Genomic DNA, 18206 nt, shown 5'->3' with positions numbered 1-18206 from the left:
GTGTATATAGATGGATAAATATGCGCGTGTAATTAATATGTATATATATATAAACAGCCCACTGTGTGTGAGTATGTGTGTATAAACATATTTTTATAGGTGTGTGAATGCCTTTGTAAATAGACGCCAAATATTAAGTGTTTAATGTACATGTAAGCTGTGTGAGAGTGTGGATAGAGATACAACAGGGTGAGAGACTGTCCTCGATATAAGTTTCAATTGAATTAAAAGCTAAAACACACACACACAAATAAATCCAAGGAGTCTATTTAATTGACTTCCTGTTAATATGGCGTCACCGACACACCACACACTCCCTCGTCACCTTATTTATTTCTCACCGAAATCACACTCACACATAGTGTGTGTGTATATATATATATATATATATACATATTAATAAATAAAACATATGCATATATATATACATATATGTACGTACCTACCTCTACATGTATATATACACGCATATATGAGTACAGGACACCAAAAAACGTCGAACACAATGAGAAACGAAAATATAGACACAAACCCAAGGAACTGGACATTTTTTGTTAAACAACAACAAAAATAGAGTACAGGACAAATAACACAAGGAAAAAAACCCTTCTTCAGTCGCCATGGTTTCATCTACTTTACGTGTATGTGTGTGTATATATATATATATATATATATATATATATAATATATATATATATATATATATTCGTGCAAAAATATTGTGGGTGTTTTCCTTTTGAAACGGCGGTTTGTAACATAATTTCTAGGTAACTAAAAAGTTTTTAAACTTCGTATACTGGTAGAGTGTGTTTTGTAAAACATCTTTTTCTCTTGGTTTTATTGAGAAAATTTTATAGTTTATAAGATATTTCGTCTGAAAATCCGAGCATTTCGGCAATTTTAACCAATCGATTACCTCCATTGAACTAAAATCATTTGCTGCGTCTAAAACTGAGACAACATCCTGTCACTAACCCTCATAGCTCAAAAGAGAGCATAAGATTGGTTAAAATTCGAAAAATTAAACTACGTTAAACAAACAAATTACAATTTTCTCAAGAAAGCCAAGAGAAAAAAATGTTTTATTTTGACGCATTCTACCAGTATACGAAGTTTTAAAGTGTTTAGTTAACTAGAAATTGTCTGCCGTTCAAAAGGAAAAGATCCAATATTTTGTTTTAAACTGTTTTTAAATCGTATATATTTTTGTGTGAGTGTATATATATATATATATATATATATTTGCACGTGTGTGTATAATATATAACTTAGCAGTTCGGCAATAGAGACCGTGAGAATAAGTTCCAAGCTTAAAATTTAAAAAAAAGGGACAGAGGTCTATTCTTTCAACTAGGGTTCTGCAGGGCGTTGCCCCAGCATAATGCCTAAAACAAGTGTAATACCCACGTGTGTGTGTGGGGTGGGTGGGTGCTAAGAAGCCTGCTTTGTAACCACGTGGTTTTAGGTTCATTCCAATCGTACAAGCATGGAGAAGTTGTCTTATAGCTGTAGCCCCGGACTGACCAGGGCCTTGTGAGTGAATTTGGTAGACGGAGACTTGGGGGAAATCCGGTGCGTGCGCATGTTTGTTCCCTACCGCCATTTGACAACCGATGTTGTTTTGTTTATGTCCTAAGTTGACGGTCCGGCAAAAGAGACCGATGCAGTAAGCACTGGCGTTGATTTCTTTGATTAAACTCTTTTAAGGCGGTGTTCCTGCATGACCGCGGCCCGGTGGGTGACACGAGTATATAGACCATGTCATGTGTCCCTTAAACTCGTACGTAGACTATGAAGTATGTAGGTACGACATGTTCAAGTGTTTTATGTCAGGTGTAAGCCCTACGGTCGATTCCTACCAAAACGACAGAAAGGGAGCGAATAAAATAAAGTAAACAAAAAAAAAAAAGGCTGAAGGAAGGGAAGATCCCACACCAGTCCCGTAACCGGTACTTTATTAACCGACACTCGAAATAATGAAAATCGAAATCAACCTGGGCCTGATTTGAACCTGGAGCGTAGACAACCGGAACAATGAGCTCAAACTCTTGTAACCGATGCTCTGAAGACTCTTGCCTTATATCGCACAATTCTACACACACGTGTCATATATATTCTGGCAATTGTGCAGGCATTGCATATTTACAAAAAAAATTTCATCTCTTAGCCGTGTGGTAAGAAGCTTGCTTCCCAACTTGACATGGTTCCGGGTTCAGTCCCACTGCGTGGCATTTTCGGCAAGTGTCTTCTACTATAGCCTCGGGCTGACCAAAGCCTTGTGAGTGGATTTGGTAGGCGGAAACTGAAAGAAGCCCGTCGTGTATATATATTTCTTTACTACCCACAAGGGGCTAAACACAGAGGGGACAGACAAACGGATTAAGTCGATTACATCGACCCCAGTGCGTAACTGGTACTTAATTTATCGACCCCGAAAGGATGAAAGGCAAAGTCGACCTCGGCGGAATTTGAACTCAGAACATAACGGCAAACGAAATACGGCTACGCATTTCGCCCGGCGTGCTAACGATTCTGCCAGCTCGCCGCCTTATATATATATATATATATATGTGTGTGTGTGTGTGTGCTTTTGTGTCTGTGTTTGTCCCCCCACCCCCACCGTCGCTTGACAACCGATGTCGGTGTGTTTATGTCCCCGTAACATGGCGGCTCGGCGAAAGCGACCGGTACACTAAGTACACCAAGTTTACAAAGAATAAGTCCTAGGGGTCGATTTCTCCGACTAAAAAAAAAAGGCGGTGCTCCAGTATGGCCGCAGTCAAACAGCTGAAACAAGCAAAATAGTTTACTGGTCTCGATCTTCGCTGGTTTCAATCTATACCATGCTGGTGGATATACAGCCATTTCCAAGATATGGTCGATTGTAACGATTTTTTTTAAAATTCTGTTTTTTGCGCTAGTAAGTTTCGGGTTGCCGCTTTTACGTTTATTTTCCATGCTTGCATGGGTTCGACGATGGGCCATGTCGTGTCCGGTTATGTTTGTATGTTTTATGAAGTTAAAAAAAATATATGCTTAATACAAGACGTATTAGTAACAGTGACTGAACAGGGAACTGAATACCTGTTTTTTTTTGTTTTTTTTTTAATGCGCCCTTTTCAAGCCTAGCCAGGTTCATGGGCCCCGGTTTCCCGGTTTCTATGGCGTATGTGTCCCCCCCCCGCAGCCGGACGGGATGCCAGTCCATCGCAGCTTTACTCAAGAAACAGGAAGAGAGATAGTGAGAGAAAGTTGTGGCGAAAGAGTACAACAGGGGTCACCACCACTCCCATGTCGGAGCCTCGTGGAGCTTTTTAGGTGTTTTCGCTCAATAAACACACACACACACCGCCCTGTCTGGGAATCGAAACCGCGATCCTCCGACCGCGAGTCCGCAGCCCTAACCACTGGGCCATTGCGCCTCCACACTTAATCCCTGTGTAGAATCTAATTAAAAAAAAAAAAAAAAAAGATTCCGCCGGTTACGACGACGAGGGTCCCAGCTGATACGATCAACGGAACAGCTTGCTCGTGAAATTAACGTGCAAATGGCTGAGCATTCCACAGACACGTGTATCCTTAACGTAGTTCTCGGGGATAATCAGCGTGACACAGAGAGTGACAAGGCTGACCCTTTGAAATACAAGTACAACTCATTTTTGCCAGCTGAGTGGACTGGAGCAACGTGAAATAAAGTGTCTTGCTCAAGGACGCAACGCGTCACCGGGAATCGAACTCACAACCTTACGATCATGAGCCGAATGCCCTAACCACTAAGCCACGCGCCCTCACCAGAATCTAATTATTATTAATTGTACACACACACACACGCTCTCTCGTTATTAATAAGCAACGATGACGGTATATACATTCGACTTCAAAAGACCTGGTCGTTCTTTAGTAATCAATTTTACATGCACACACAATTAATATCTGCATATCGATAACATGCATGTATGTATATATCTTATTCAACTAAACACACCCACTCGTCTATAATATTTACATGCCATTATTTTTTTTGTTGTTTTTTTGTTTTTTCGTCTTTTTTTTTCTCCCATTGTCTGCACCAGACTGACCTCGTTCTCGTCGGTACGAGAACTCGAGAGAGAAGAAGAAGAAGAGAAGAAGAAGGGTAGAGAATCTCAGCGAAGCACTCTATCTGTAAATGTGTGAGTTTGTACCAATGTATATGTGCACGCGTGTATGTATATTTGTCTGCAACTGTATGTGTGCACGCATTTCAGCAAAGCACTATATATATATAATATATATATAATACATATACATATAATATAATATAATATAATATACATGTAATATATATTAATATAATATATATATATGTAATATATATATAATATATATATGTAATATATATGTAATATATATATATATATATGTAATATATATATATATATATGTAATATATATATATATGTAATATATATATAATATGTAATATATATATATGTAATATATATATATATTGTAATATATATATATGTAATCTATATATATATGTAATATATATATATATATATGTAATATATATATATATGTAATATATATATATATATATGTAATATATATATATATATATGTAATATATATATATATATATTACATATATATATATATATATATTACATATATATATATATATGTAATATCTATATATATATATATATATGTAATATATATATTATATATGTAATATATATAATATATGTAATATATATATATTATATATGTAATATATATATATATATATGTAATATATATATATATATGTAATATATATATATATAATATTATATATATATGTAATATATATAGTATATATATATGTAACATATATATAATATATATATATGTAACATATATATAATATATATATATGTAATATATATATATATATATGTATGTAATTGTATGTGTACGCGTATATGTATGTATGTAAATGTATGTGTACGCGTATATGTATGTATGTAAATGTATGTGTACGCGTACATGTATATATATATAAATGTGTGTTGTACATACAAGTGTGTATGTGTGTGTACATATATATTTTTATATATTTTTGTTTGTCATTGGACTGCGGTCATGCTGGGGCACTGCCTTGAGAAGTTTTAGTCGAACAAATCGACCTTAGTACTTTTTTATTTTATTTTATTTTATTTTATTTTAAAGCCTGGTATTTATTGTATCGAACGTTTACGTCGAACCGCTAGCTCGGGGACGTAGATAGACCAACACCGGTTGTCATGCGATGGTTCGGGGCGACGAACACCAAGACACGTCGGGTTTCTTTCAGGTTCTGTCCATCAAGTCCACTTATAAGGCTTCGGTCGATTCGGGCTAGCACTAGAAGACCCTTTGTCTAAGGTGCCACGCAGTGGGACTGAAACCCGGAACCGTGCAGTTGTGAAGTCCGTCTGCCGTTGCGTTCTGAGTTCAAATTCCGCCGAGGTCGACTTTGCCCTTTCGTCCCTTCGAGTTGGATTGAATAAGTACCAGTTACGCACTGGTGTCAATGTAATCGACTTAATCCCTTTGTCCTTGTTTGTCCCCTCTGTGTTTAGCCCCTTGTGGGCAAGGAAGAAATATATATATATCTCACTGCTCGGACAAGTGACTTCTGTAGCCTCGGGCCTACCAAAGCCTTGTGAGTGGATTTGGCAGATGAAAACCGAAAGAAGCTCGTCGGAGATGTGTGTGTGTATTGGTGGTGTCTTCAACATGGAAGTTAATAAAATCTGCGCATTGCGATGGGCTCTCCTCTTTCTTTGCTGGTCGTATAACATGCTAGATATTGCAGCTAAATCCCTCTCTAATCACATTCGATAAGATAGTCCTTAGGGACACTTGTCTTAATGAAAAGCTGAGGGTTTACCTCTGCAAAGCTATTATATATATATATATATATATATATATATTTAGTTAATCCAAACATGAAAACACAAAGAGAAAACACAACGCGAGGACGTGGAACAAGTATAGTATTATTGGACGCTCAGGAAGGAAGGGAAGAAGGAGGATTTAACGTTTCGAGCGGAGCTCTTCGTCAGAAACATAGGAAAAGGAAAGATCCAAGAAGGGAAGACGGAGGGGAAAAAATCGCAACGGTACACACGCGGCCATATATATATAATATATATATTATATATTAATATATAATATATTATATATAATATATAGTGTGTGTGTGTGTGTGTGCCTTTGTCTGTGTTTGTCCCCCCCCCACTGTCGCTTGACAACCGATGTTGGTATGTTTATGTCCCCGTAACGTTGACCCGGTTTAGACATAGTAGTTTCGTTGAAACCTTTCTCCATTTGCATTCTGCTATTTAAGGATGCATTGGACGAAATAGAGTGCTAGGTAACACTGTCTGAACATAAAAGCAAAAAACGAGCAAGGCTTGAACGTGTCTCCTCTCTGCTCGGTCGTGACTGACCTGATTATATACCCAACAGCATGATATATATACAAGTTTGCACACATACACACCGGGAAATGCTGTTCAGCATTAGTTGAAACTGAACATTAATCCTATTTAGCCAAACTCCAATGTACAACCCTTCCACCTTCGCTATCATCATCATCATCGTCGTCGTCCTGGCTATGACAACATGCCAGAACGTTGTTATCTTGCTTCTTCAGATGAAATTATTTGAAGTCATTTTTTCTTAAAGACGAAAAAAAAAGCAGGAAAAAAGAAAAGAAAAAACAAAAAACGTATTTTAAAGTTACTTATGGTGTTACGAGTGCGGTCGAATTGTGTGTGTTTGTAAGTTGTACTTGATGTGTTTTCTTCTTTTTTATTCTATGTTTAGTATATAAATAGAATAGCCTGCAAGATTTCTATGCAGTGTCTTTAGTTAGTTGTGTAGGTACACAGGAACCTGTATAGTTCGGAAGTGAATGTTTTGGCATAAGATATTATGGGCACTAATTTTGAGACTGTTAAGAGAAACGGGTTTTCAAATGAGTTGTGTATTTTTTTCTCTCTCTCCCCTTCTCTCCCTGCAAAATAGGATTATGTGTTATAAAATATGTATTATGAACGTTTAGAGAAAATATATCTTGCGTATACAGTGTACATCTATATATGTGTGTGTGTGTGTGTGTGTGTGTGTGTGTGTATATATATATATAAGCATCTATATTTTGTATTTACTTGTGTGTATAATTATGGCTTTAAGTGCGAAAATATTAAAGTACTTATATATACGTGTGTGTGTGTGTGTTGTAATATTTGTATTTATATACATACATAGTTGTGTATTAATAGTTTTATAACGTTTTTTTTCAATCTCGTTTATTCTCTTTCCTCACATTACACACACACACACACACACACCACACACACACACACACGTCTAGCTAACTGTACTACTTATTTTATTCTTTTACTAGCTTTCTGGGTTCCCACTAAGGACCAAACTCGCTGCCTCTTTCCCTTTCTCCACGCTTCGTTACCCTTCTGGGCCGACCGGGCGAACAAGCGCCTTGGTTTTGTACTGCAGACTCTCTCGCTCTCCCCCCCCCTCTCTCTCTCTCTCTCTTCACTCACTTTTTCTTTCTTCCATTCTATTTCTCTCCCTTTCTGTCATTCACCTTCTCTCTCTCTCTCTCTCTCTCTGGAAGATGTCTGTACGTGAGATTTATATAGCTCACTCGGAGATGTGTATGTATATGTATGCGTCCGCCCTGTATTCCACTGTGCGCTTCCGAGTCTCTCTTGATGTTGAGGATGTGTGTGTGTGTGTGTGTGTGAAGTTTTTTTTTTTATTATTCTCTCTTTCTTCTCTCGTGTGTGTCAAAAAAAAAAGTATTGTGTGTGTGTGTGTGTGTGTGTGTGTGCCCGTTCGGTCTTTGTGGGTGGGAGTTGTATATATGAATGTGTCATAAGACACATTGCGAATAAATATGAAAGGGACCCGTGTATTCTCTTTTAAAATATGTTTGTGTGTGTGTGTGTGTGTGACTTCTGTGTTAGTTATGTGTGCGTTTAGGAGTGTGTCTTTGTGTGAGAAACGTACAGATCTTCACAGTTAAAATTCACATATATACACACAGATGTATGCACGCACGCACATATACACAGAGACATGTGTGTGTATTTATTTCGAAGCAAAGGATATCATAACTTCTGCCGCTCGACAAAAGGTACTCAATACATGATTATGTAGGGTGTATATTTATATATGAATTAAATACTTTACAATTGGTACAAGTGTTTCATACATCCACACTTTTTTTTTTGGGGGGGGGGGAACAACAAACAAAAAAAAAAACTCGGTTTCTTTCGTGTGGGTGTGTAGTTACATTCTTTTCTTACTCTTATTTGTTTGTTTCAGTCATTTGGCTGCGGTCATGCTGGAGTACCGCACCTTTAGTCGAATAGGACTTATTCTTTGTAAGCCTAGTAACTTATTCTATCGGTCTCTTTCGCCGAAACGCTAAGTAACGGTGACGTAAACACACCAGCATCTGTTGTCAAGTGATGGTGGGGGGACAAACAAGCACACACACACACACATATATATATATGCAATGCATTCAAAATGTGACCGCGTGTGTACCGTTGGCGTTTTTTCCCTCTGTCTTCCCTTCTCTGGATCTTTCCTTCTCCTATGTTTCCGACGAAGAGCTCCGCTCGAAACGTTGAACCCTCCTTCTTCCCTTCCTTCCTGAGCGTCCAATAATACTATATTTGTTCCACGTCCTCGCGTTGTTGTGTTTTTTTTTTAGCTTTCTTGTTTGGATTAACTATATATTATATATATATATATATATATATATACACACATACACATCCATGCATACACACACGATGGACTTCTTTCAGTTTCCGTCAACCAAAATATCCACTCACAAAGGCTTTGGTCGGCCCGAGGCTTTATAGTAGGAGACACTTGCCTAAGGTGCTACGCAGTGGGACTGAACCCGAAACCGTGTGGTTGGTAAGCAAGCTTCTTATCACGCAGCCACTCCTGCTTGTCTTTCTTATCTTACTGGACACAGCCTTGAATGGTTTTAGTCGATCGGCACACTTCGGTGGGGGGGTTGTCGAACTGCTAAGTTATAGGTACGAAAATCAAACCAATACTAATTGTCAAATGGCAGGAGTGTGTAGGGTGCACACATAAATACGCATATACGACGGGCTTCCGCACAGTCTCCGTCTACCGAATTCTTTCGCAAGGCATTATTAGTCAACCCGGAAATTTAGGAGGACTTTTTGGCAAAGTTATATACTCTTTTACTTGTTTCAGTCATTTGACTGCGGCCATGCTGGAGCACCGCCTTTAGCTGTACAAATCGACCCTAGAACTTATTCTTTGTAAGCCTAGTACTTATTTTATCGGTGTTTTTTTGCCGAACCGCTAAGTTACGGCAGCGTAAACACACCAACATCGGTTGTCAAGCGATGGTAGGGACACAAACACATACACGCGTACACGTACACACATATATATATATATATACATACATACACGACGGGCTTCTTTCAGTTTCCGTCTACGAAGTCCACCCACAAGGCTTCGGGTCAGCCTGAGGCTATAGTAGAAGACACTTTGACCAAGGTGCCACGCAGTGGGACTGAACCTGGAACCATGTGTTTGGGAAGCAAGCTTCTTACCACACAGCCACTCTTGCGCCCGGGGCCGTTTTTCCCACATCTCCCTCTCCCAAAGTCTTAATACAAGTTGACCAGTTTTTTCTTTTTCTAAGGCCGAAAAAGTCACGTAAAGCAGGCTTGGACATTTTGTCTTTTATCCGTAAAATGAGCCGCACGTGACTGTGACTTGGCTCATCCCCGGGTCGCGAGGGTGGGGGTGGGTGCATCATTAACTCCCCGGGTTGCGGTGGGGCCGGGTGCATCATTAACAGCAACCCAAGGTAATTTTTTTGTCGGCTTGCCATTCAGTAAGTCCCGCCGGCCGCTGAGTACGTGACGTGACTCACTTAGAGAGGTTTCATCGTTGGCTCTTCGTTCACATGTGCAGGCGTGGCTGTATGGCAAAAAAACCCCCCAAAAAACTTTGCTTCCCAACCTCGTGGTTCTGGATTCGACCCCACAGAGTGGCACCTTGGGCCAGTATCTGCCTCGGGTTGACCAAAGCCCTGTGAATGATTTTGGTGGATGGAAACTGAAAGAAGCTTGTCTTATATATACAATTATCTAATTTGTCTCTCTATATTTGTGTTTGTCTTGCCAACTTATGGCTTATTGCCCCCATCCCCTCGACTTAGCGTTTATGCAAAGGAGAGCGATAAACTTACCAATGTTCCCGTACGTATTTGTGTTTGTCTCTCCAGCTAGTGTTGGTTTGTTTATGTCCCCTCGTATTCAAGCGGCTCGGCAAGGGAGACCGACAAACCATTCATGTGCCTGTATTTTTGTGCATGTGTTGGCACCTGGGGTTGGTCTGTTCATGACCCCCAACCCCCGTATTCAAGCGGTTCGGCAAAGAAAACCGATAGAGCAAATACCAGGCTTTTTTTTTATAAAAACAAAACAAAAACACCAAGTACTAGGCGCAGGAGTGGCTGTGTGGTAAGTAGCTTGCTAACCAACCACATGGTTCGGGTTCAGTCCCACTGCGTGGCACCTTGGGCAAGTGTCTTCTACTATAGCCTCGGGTCGACCAAAGCCTTGTGAGTGGATTTGGTAGACGGAAACTGAAAGAAGCCTGTCGTATATATGTATATATATATATGTGTGTGTGTCTGTGTTTGTCCTCCTATAGCATTGCTTGACACCCGATGTGTTTACGTCCCCGCCACCTAGCGGTTCGGCAAAACAGACCGATAGAATAAGTACTGGGCTTACAAAGAATAAGTCCCGGGGTCGATTTGCTCGACTAAAAGGCGGTGCTCCTGCATGACCGCAGTCAAATGACTGAAACAAGTAAGAGTCGTGCGACTGCCTTTCAGGGCAAGTGATCCAGCATGGCCACAACAGACCAATGACTGAAACAAGTATTGTATATATATATACACATATTCACGGTATCTCCTTAAATGAGAACCCCTTTTTTTCTTCCCTTTTTTTGTATCTACTCCCTATACTATACCTATCCAAACCCTCCCTACATCCGACTTCCCATTTCATTTAAATCTATTTAGGAAGGGGAAAAGAAAACAAGAAAAGGGGAGAGCGGGTTTTTTTCTCTTTCTTTTTTTTTACTTTTTTTTTATTTTTGTCTTTCCTTTTTTTTTCAGGAGGAGGAGGGGTAGGAGGCGAAGGAAAGTGAGAGAAAACAGGGAGGGAGGGAGAGAAAGAAAGAAAGAGAGATAGGCGGAGGAGGAGGGTGGAACTGACCTAAAATAGCCTACATGTCTGCTACACACCACATACATACATACAGCATGGATTTTTGTCTGTCTGTGTGTCAAGAAGGGGCGAGGTAGCGCGCGCGTGTTTGTGATCGTGGTGGTGGTGGTGGTGGTGGTGGTGGGAAAGACCTAAACGCACACACCCTACCCCACGTCGCCGTCCCTACTACCTACCTCCTCCCCCTCTTTTTTTTTAAATATCTCTTAGTCCTCTCCTCCTACTCCTCCCTTGCTAACTGTTGTATTCCTTAAGGACCCTGTCTTCTATAGTGCAATGGGAGGCGGTGGTGGTGGTGGGAGATATCATGTGATAGACTATTAAGGAGAAGAGTAAAATAATGGCAGTGGGTGTGTATATGAAGAAAGCATGTGGGATAAGGCAGAAATGAGTTTTGCATAATTATATATATATGTGGCTGTGTGGTAAGTAGCTTGTTTACCAGCCTCATGGTTCCGGGTTCAGTCCCACTGCGTGGCACCTTGAGCAAGTGTCTTCTACTATAGCCTCGGGCCGACCAGAGCCTTGTCAGTGGATTTGGTAGACGGAAACTGAAAGAAGCCCGTCGTATATATAAGTACTGGGCTTACAAAGAATAAGTCCGGGGTCGAGTTGCTCGATTAAAGGCGGTGCTCCAGAGTATATATATATATATATATATATATATATATATATATATATATATCTATATATATATATATTTGTGTGTGTGTATATATATATTATATAGGCGCAGGAGTGGCTGTGTGGTAAGTAGCTTGCTTCCCAGCCTCATGGTTCCGGGTTCAGTCCCATTGCGTGGCATCTTGAGCAAGTGTCTTCTACTATATAGCCTCCGGCTATATTATATATATACTAGACATAAGTTTCATAAACTACAAAATATAAATATCCCCGCTCTTTATCTCGAGTTGAATGTACGTGAAAGTATTTAGAATGGCCAAACTTATTTCTGCAAGTGTGCTAAGCACTGATGCTGATCATAGTTTAACCAATAAGCGTAAGACCGAAGTAAATGCGGTAAAAATAGTGAGGTGAGTGGGGCCCCATTTAAGCGGCCCTTCAGAAATTGAACCTCCTTGCGAGGGAATCCGTCGTATGAAATCCATTACCATTGCTCCGGTTTGGTCGCCAATACCATGCATCTACTTTAAAATGCATATTAAAAGTAGGGAGTAAGTGGAGCCCCAATTAGGTGATCTCTAAGAAAATAGACCCCGCTTAGGACATTCCCTGGGGTTAGGGCAGTTGCATGTTTGAATTCTGTTCTCCCTGCACTAACGGTCCAGGAGGAGTTCACGACCATAACGTAACGGACAGAGAAACATCACTCAAATTTATAATAGGATAGATGTATTTAATGTGTGTGTGTGTGTGTGTATATATATATATTATATAGATTTTTTTGTAAGTGTGTGCAATACACACAAACTAGTTAAACACGCTATCTTAAAGATAGCGTTTTGTATTTGATCTTGGCTTTTTTTTATATACAAGCGTGGCAAGAGGTGGCGATTGTGTCTAACTAAAGTTCCCCTCCCCCAACCCTCAACATCCGTATAGGTATTTTTCTTTCATTCATTCGTAGTATGGGATTTAAATAGCAGCGTGCGTAGAAACGTGTGAGCAGATGCGAAGGGAAGAGTTGAGTTTACTAAACGTAAAAAGTTTTCCTTTTAGCTGCAAGCATTTGTAGCTCGAGGTCAGTCATGACTGATCTGTCCTACGATGAATGACACCCTTCTTCTTTTTTTATTTTATGAGGGGGATGCTTTCTCTAATGTATCTGGTCTCTGGATTAGTGTGCTGGCGACCTAACCAAAATATATACAATACTTGTTGCTATAATGACTTATTATGGTTATTATTATCATTATTAGTTTTTTTTACTTGGGACATTATATGAGATATGATATATTTTCCGTTTCGGTTATAACCCTGGAGCTTACTTTATGAAGCCTGCCCACAGGCTTAAACAAGCAAGACACACAGATACTATGATTCTACGAAAATAGATCGCTTCATTGACGATAATCCGTAAATATCCGCAAAGTTTTATGTAAGCATTAACATGGAGAATGGTGTGAGCAACTCATTTTATTACGTAATTCTACAACTGTTTCATCGACGTTTTACCAGAACATTTCGATTCATATATGTACATAGACCTGAAGAGCCGACATTTACCAATTTTGTGCGAATAATACTGATTCTGTGTATTATTTCATATTATAATATTCCAGTAACAAGCTTTAGTTAAAGCGACGATGAAACAATTGTATAATTATGCAATAAAATATGTTATTCCAATATGTGTGTTTATGTATGAATTGCAGCTGTATTAAAGTAGAGAAGCCAATATGCGTGCCATACCTACGCTATATTAGCGTTGACAAGCGTGTTACTGCGACATTTGTTGTCCCGAGATGAAATCTCTTTTGAGCATGCTACGTTTAAAAACAATATATACGCAGACGAAAGGGATTGTTCCAGCAGCGACTAGCGAGAACACCAGATGAATTTTGGCCTTTTCGGACCTTGTCAATGTTGTGTATTCTCTCGGCTGGCCACATGCTTAAACGAGATTTTTCGCTTTCGGTGTAGGAAACAGTAAATAATGCATACACTGGTATTAGGAGTAGCCGCTGGGCTGAATAAATGATTGAAACCGCATTAAATTCAAATAGCCATCTATATATCTTACCGTATCATATATAGGTGTGGCTGTGTGGTAAGAAGTTTCCAACCAACGTCTTGGTACACGGAAACTGAAAGGGGTGGGCGGAAGGTTATCTTTTTTTTCTTCAGAAATGTAAATAAACCCAATCTGTTTCTTAAACGAGGGACATATTCATACGGCACAGAATGTTTTCACCTCCAATAGACGGTCATTGATTTGGTTGAAATTGCCGAAATGCAAGAAATTAAAGACCAAATATCTTACAAACTATAGAATTTTCTCAATAAAGCCAAGAGAAAAAGATGTTCTGCAAACACATTCTACCAGTATACGAAGTTTAAAATTTTTTAGTTACCTAGAAATTATGTTAAAAACTGCCGTTCAAACCGAAAAGATCCCTGTATGAGTGTGTAGCATACACTAAAAGAAGCCGACAGCTAAACTCTTGATAACAAACAATGATTTTACAATGTCTCTTTTGATACTTATCAGAAATGTATAAAATATTAATAATGATGGAGAGAGGAGGGGAACCCCCTCGTCCTTCTACCCGTATGATAAGCAGAGTTTATTTTACCCACCCGCCACCCGTTGCCGACCGCTTCAGCGTCACCGCCATGCCCCTCACCATCAGCAATTATAATGATTTCTAACGTATAAATGCTTCTTTTATAACGACTATAAGAGTGTAAGTCACTATTGCTTTTACTGCCGTCTACCCCGGAGGCGGGTGACGGGGTACCGGATGCGGTTGTAGTTTATGTGTGTTTTGGTGGCTTTAAAAAGCCTGTACCCTACCTTGTCCTCTCCTTTTCTTGCGCGCATACACACACATACATTCTCTCTCCGTCTGTCTCTCTGTCTCTCTCTCTCATCCAGTAATTTACACGCTTACCTACATCCACACTCTGCCTCTTCCTCTCTCTCTCTCACACGCACACGCACCAACCTCCTCCACCTTTTTCACCATCGCCACCCTCGGGGGCAGCTCTCTTGATTTCTCCTCCCTCTCTCCCATCCATCACCCACGTTTTAACGTTAGCCTAGCTTCATTTCTTGGCCTGCTTTGTGTGTGTGTGTGTGTGTGTGTGTGTTTTCTGGGTTACTTCCCTCCCCCCATCTCTGACTCTTAAATACTCGCCGTCTTCCTTCCCCCACCCTCACCCAACACTTCGTATCCACCCCCACTTCGTAGAACAGAAAGGAATTCCGAAGGTGGTGTGCGGGGCGGATGGCGGTTGGGGGCTTTATTTTAGCGAGAATTCCTTCTTCCTAGAAAGTTTCCATGGGACAATGTTGTTCTGAAATTGTTTGGATGAGTGTGTGTATGTATGTATGTATGTATGTGTGTTTGTGAATACAAAAGTAAGTGTGTGTATGTTAGTATATACATATTTTGACTGTTCTACACACACACATACACATGTGAGAACATGTCTACGTATTTACATTATAAACATTCACACACACACACATTGGAAGAGGGACTAAGTTATTTTAAATGAGTTACTCTTGAAGTTTTTCTCTATAGAGTAAGTACTTCACTTTACGAAAACTCGCTTTATGAGATGCTGGCTTTACGAGTTATACTTCTCAAGCACAAGATCCAAATTTTTGAATGAAAGAGCAAAAATTTCGGATCTTTTCGGTTTGAATGGCAGTTTTTAAAAACAATTTCCACGTAACTAAAAAATTTAAAACTTCGTATACTGGTAGAATGTGTTTATAAAACATCTTTCTCTCTTGGCTTTATTGAGAAAATTCTATAGTTTGTAAGATATTTGTTGTTTTTTTGGGACTAGTTGATTACATTGACCCCAGTACTCAACTGGTACTTACTTTATTGACCCTGAAATGATGAAAGGCAAAGTTGGCCTGAGTGGAACTTGCTGTGTGTTCCACAGGCATGTGTGCCCTTAATGTGGTCTCCAGGTGGAACAAGTATGACAATGTGTGACAAGGGTGTCATTCTTTGATTTACTAGTGCAATCCATCTAGTGGGGCTTCCACAGTTTCCATCCACTGAACTTCCAAAGAAGGTTTGAGCTGACAAGGAGCTCTGGTGGAAGACACTCGCTCAAGAGACTATGTAGAGAGATTGAATCCTGGACCATGTAACTGCGAACCAAGTCTCTTACCCTTTCTGCATCTGTACACACACACACACACACACATTATGTATGTATATATATATATATATATATATACATACATATATATATACATAAGTAAATGAATGTGCTTCTCTCTGTAATCATATGATTCAACAGGAGGGCCTCAGTGCAGTAAACTAATTTGCTAGAAATAGCAACCAGTAGTTTCCTTTAAAAAAAAAGTGATTGGGGTATACATTGAACAATTTTGTCAGAGATACACTATGCCCAAAATGGTATGATTCTGAGAAGAATCTTTTCATATGCCCCCAGGCATATGGCGTAGTGGTTAAGAGCACGAGCTACTAACCCCAAGATTTCGAGTTCGATTCCAAGCAGTGACCTGAACAATAATAATGATAATAATATCGAAAAATACCTTCAGAATGAGAACCCAGATTTGAAATTTCCCCAAGACACCTGAAGTGGGCTGGAGAGTATACCAGTCGAAACGTGTTAACAACAAACAAGATGAGGACAAATATCCGTCAAATGTAAATAATGTACATAATTCCTCATCTCTTAAATATAGAACTGTTCATATTTTCTTTTGCCCATGTCTCTTTCCTTAAATGCAAAGGCCAATCTTGAATTTGTGTAAACACTTTTAGGTATCCCTAGGAATTCCCTAGTCTCCATAAGTTGTGCCACCTACTCTCACTTTCCCTTTTTGGACCTGGACCTTTTCTGCATTGTCATGGGGCTAATAATGTTTACCTCAATTGTTATCGTTACCTGTTTCTTCATTGTATTCCTGCTTTTTATGTAGGACCTTTCTTGTTTCAAAGTGAACTTTGATTAACAATCTTGAGCCCCTGTTTCTGTAACATACCATAAATCCCCGAGTATAGTCCGCCCTTGAGTATAATACGCAGGGGATTTTTAGGGGGCTGTACCTCTGAGAAACCTAAACCATGTGTATAATACGCACCCCTTCTCTAACTTGAGCCAAGGAGGTCTATATAATGTCCTTGGTTTGTAAACCTGTATACGGTAACGTCCTTTATTATTATTGTATATATAACATAATGCAAACGTGTAGCATTTTTGTGCATTTTGTTTGCAGAAAATAAAGAAATAACAGTAATGACGTTTAATAAATGTTGCTTACTGCAAGTTATGGATGATTCTTTTATGACTTCATTGCTTTCAGGCTTAGCTTAAGGTATTTTCGCGCTCGACATCAAAAAATGCGTCCGAATAAACATTGGCGGACAGCAAATAAAGACTCCGACATTGCTTAGAAAATATTTTTCATTTTTAACCTCGTATATAGTACGCACTAGGGATTTTGACCTTTAAATTGGGGGGGGGGATGTGGAATATACCTCGAGGATTTACGATGCTTTTTTTTAAAATTATTTTTTTTATTTTTACAATTAATTTTGCTACCTTGGAGGGTTATTCTATTGAATAATTCATGATGTGATTACCTGGCAACTACTATAGGTATTTGGTTAATTTGCTATACCTTGACCAACTTCTTCTTCTGTCTCAGCTTTGGCATCGTTTGTAATGCATTGTAAAAGAGGGGTTTGTTAATTAATTAACACAGTAATTACCCACTTTTTTTTTTTTTTTTTTTTAAGAGGCAATGCACGTGTGTGTGTGTGTAAACCGCAACTGTCATTTGCAAGTGAGCCTGGTTTGGTAACCATTTCTATGCTTCTGCTAATTGTTTTGGTTATGTGCAGACATAGGCATTCCTCTTAGCCTTCGTGCTCTTCCCCCACCCACCCACCCCACCCGCAAAACATACAGGGTGTGGCAGAACAGACATGCAGGGAGAGGGCTACATCAGTCACTGGATTGATACACGTTCACAGCTGAGTAAGTTTGGAGCAGCATGAAGTGCATTGCATGAGGAATACGTACAGTATGTGCCCAGTTCAAGAATTGAACCCACAAATCACATGATTTTGAGCTCACCACCCTAACCACTCAGCCAGGCACCTTCACAAAGTATGTCTGCCTATACATGCGATAAACAAGTGGAAAGGGAAAAGAATATGAAAAAAAAAA

At 39.4% G+C, this 18206-nt stretch overlaps 1 protein-coding gene across 1 annotated transcript in view; it reads left to right on the top strand.

Annotated features, from left to right (window-relative positions):
* The window catches only part of LOC115218995 (mothers against decapentaplegic homolog 6), a 131184-nt gene that overhangs the window by 61800 nt on the left and 51178 nt on the right, over nt 1-18206 (top strand). The gene's annotated exons all lie outside the window — the stretch shown is intronic.

The sequence above is a fragment of the Octopus sinensis genome, linkage group LG14, assembly GCF_006345805.1.
Source record: "Octopus sinensis linkage group LG14, ASM634580v1, whole genome shotgun sequence".
NCBI lineage: Eukaryota > Metazoa > Mollusca > Cephalopoda > Octopoda > Octopodidae > Octopus > Octopus sinensis.
Note: the sequence above shows the minus strand (reverse complement) of the source record. Positions and strands in the feature narration are given on the sequence as shown.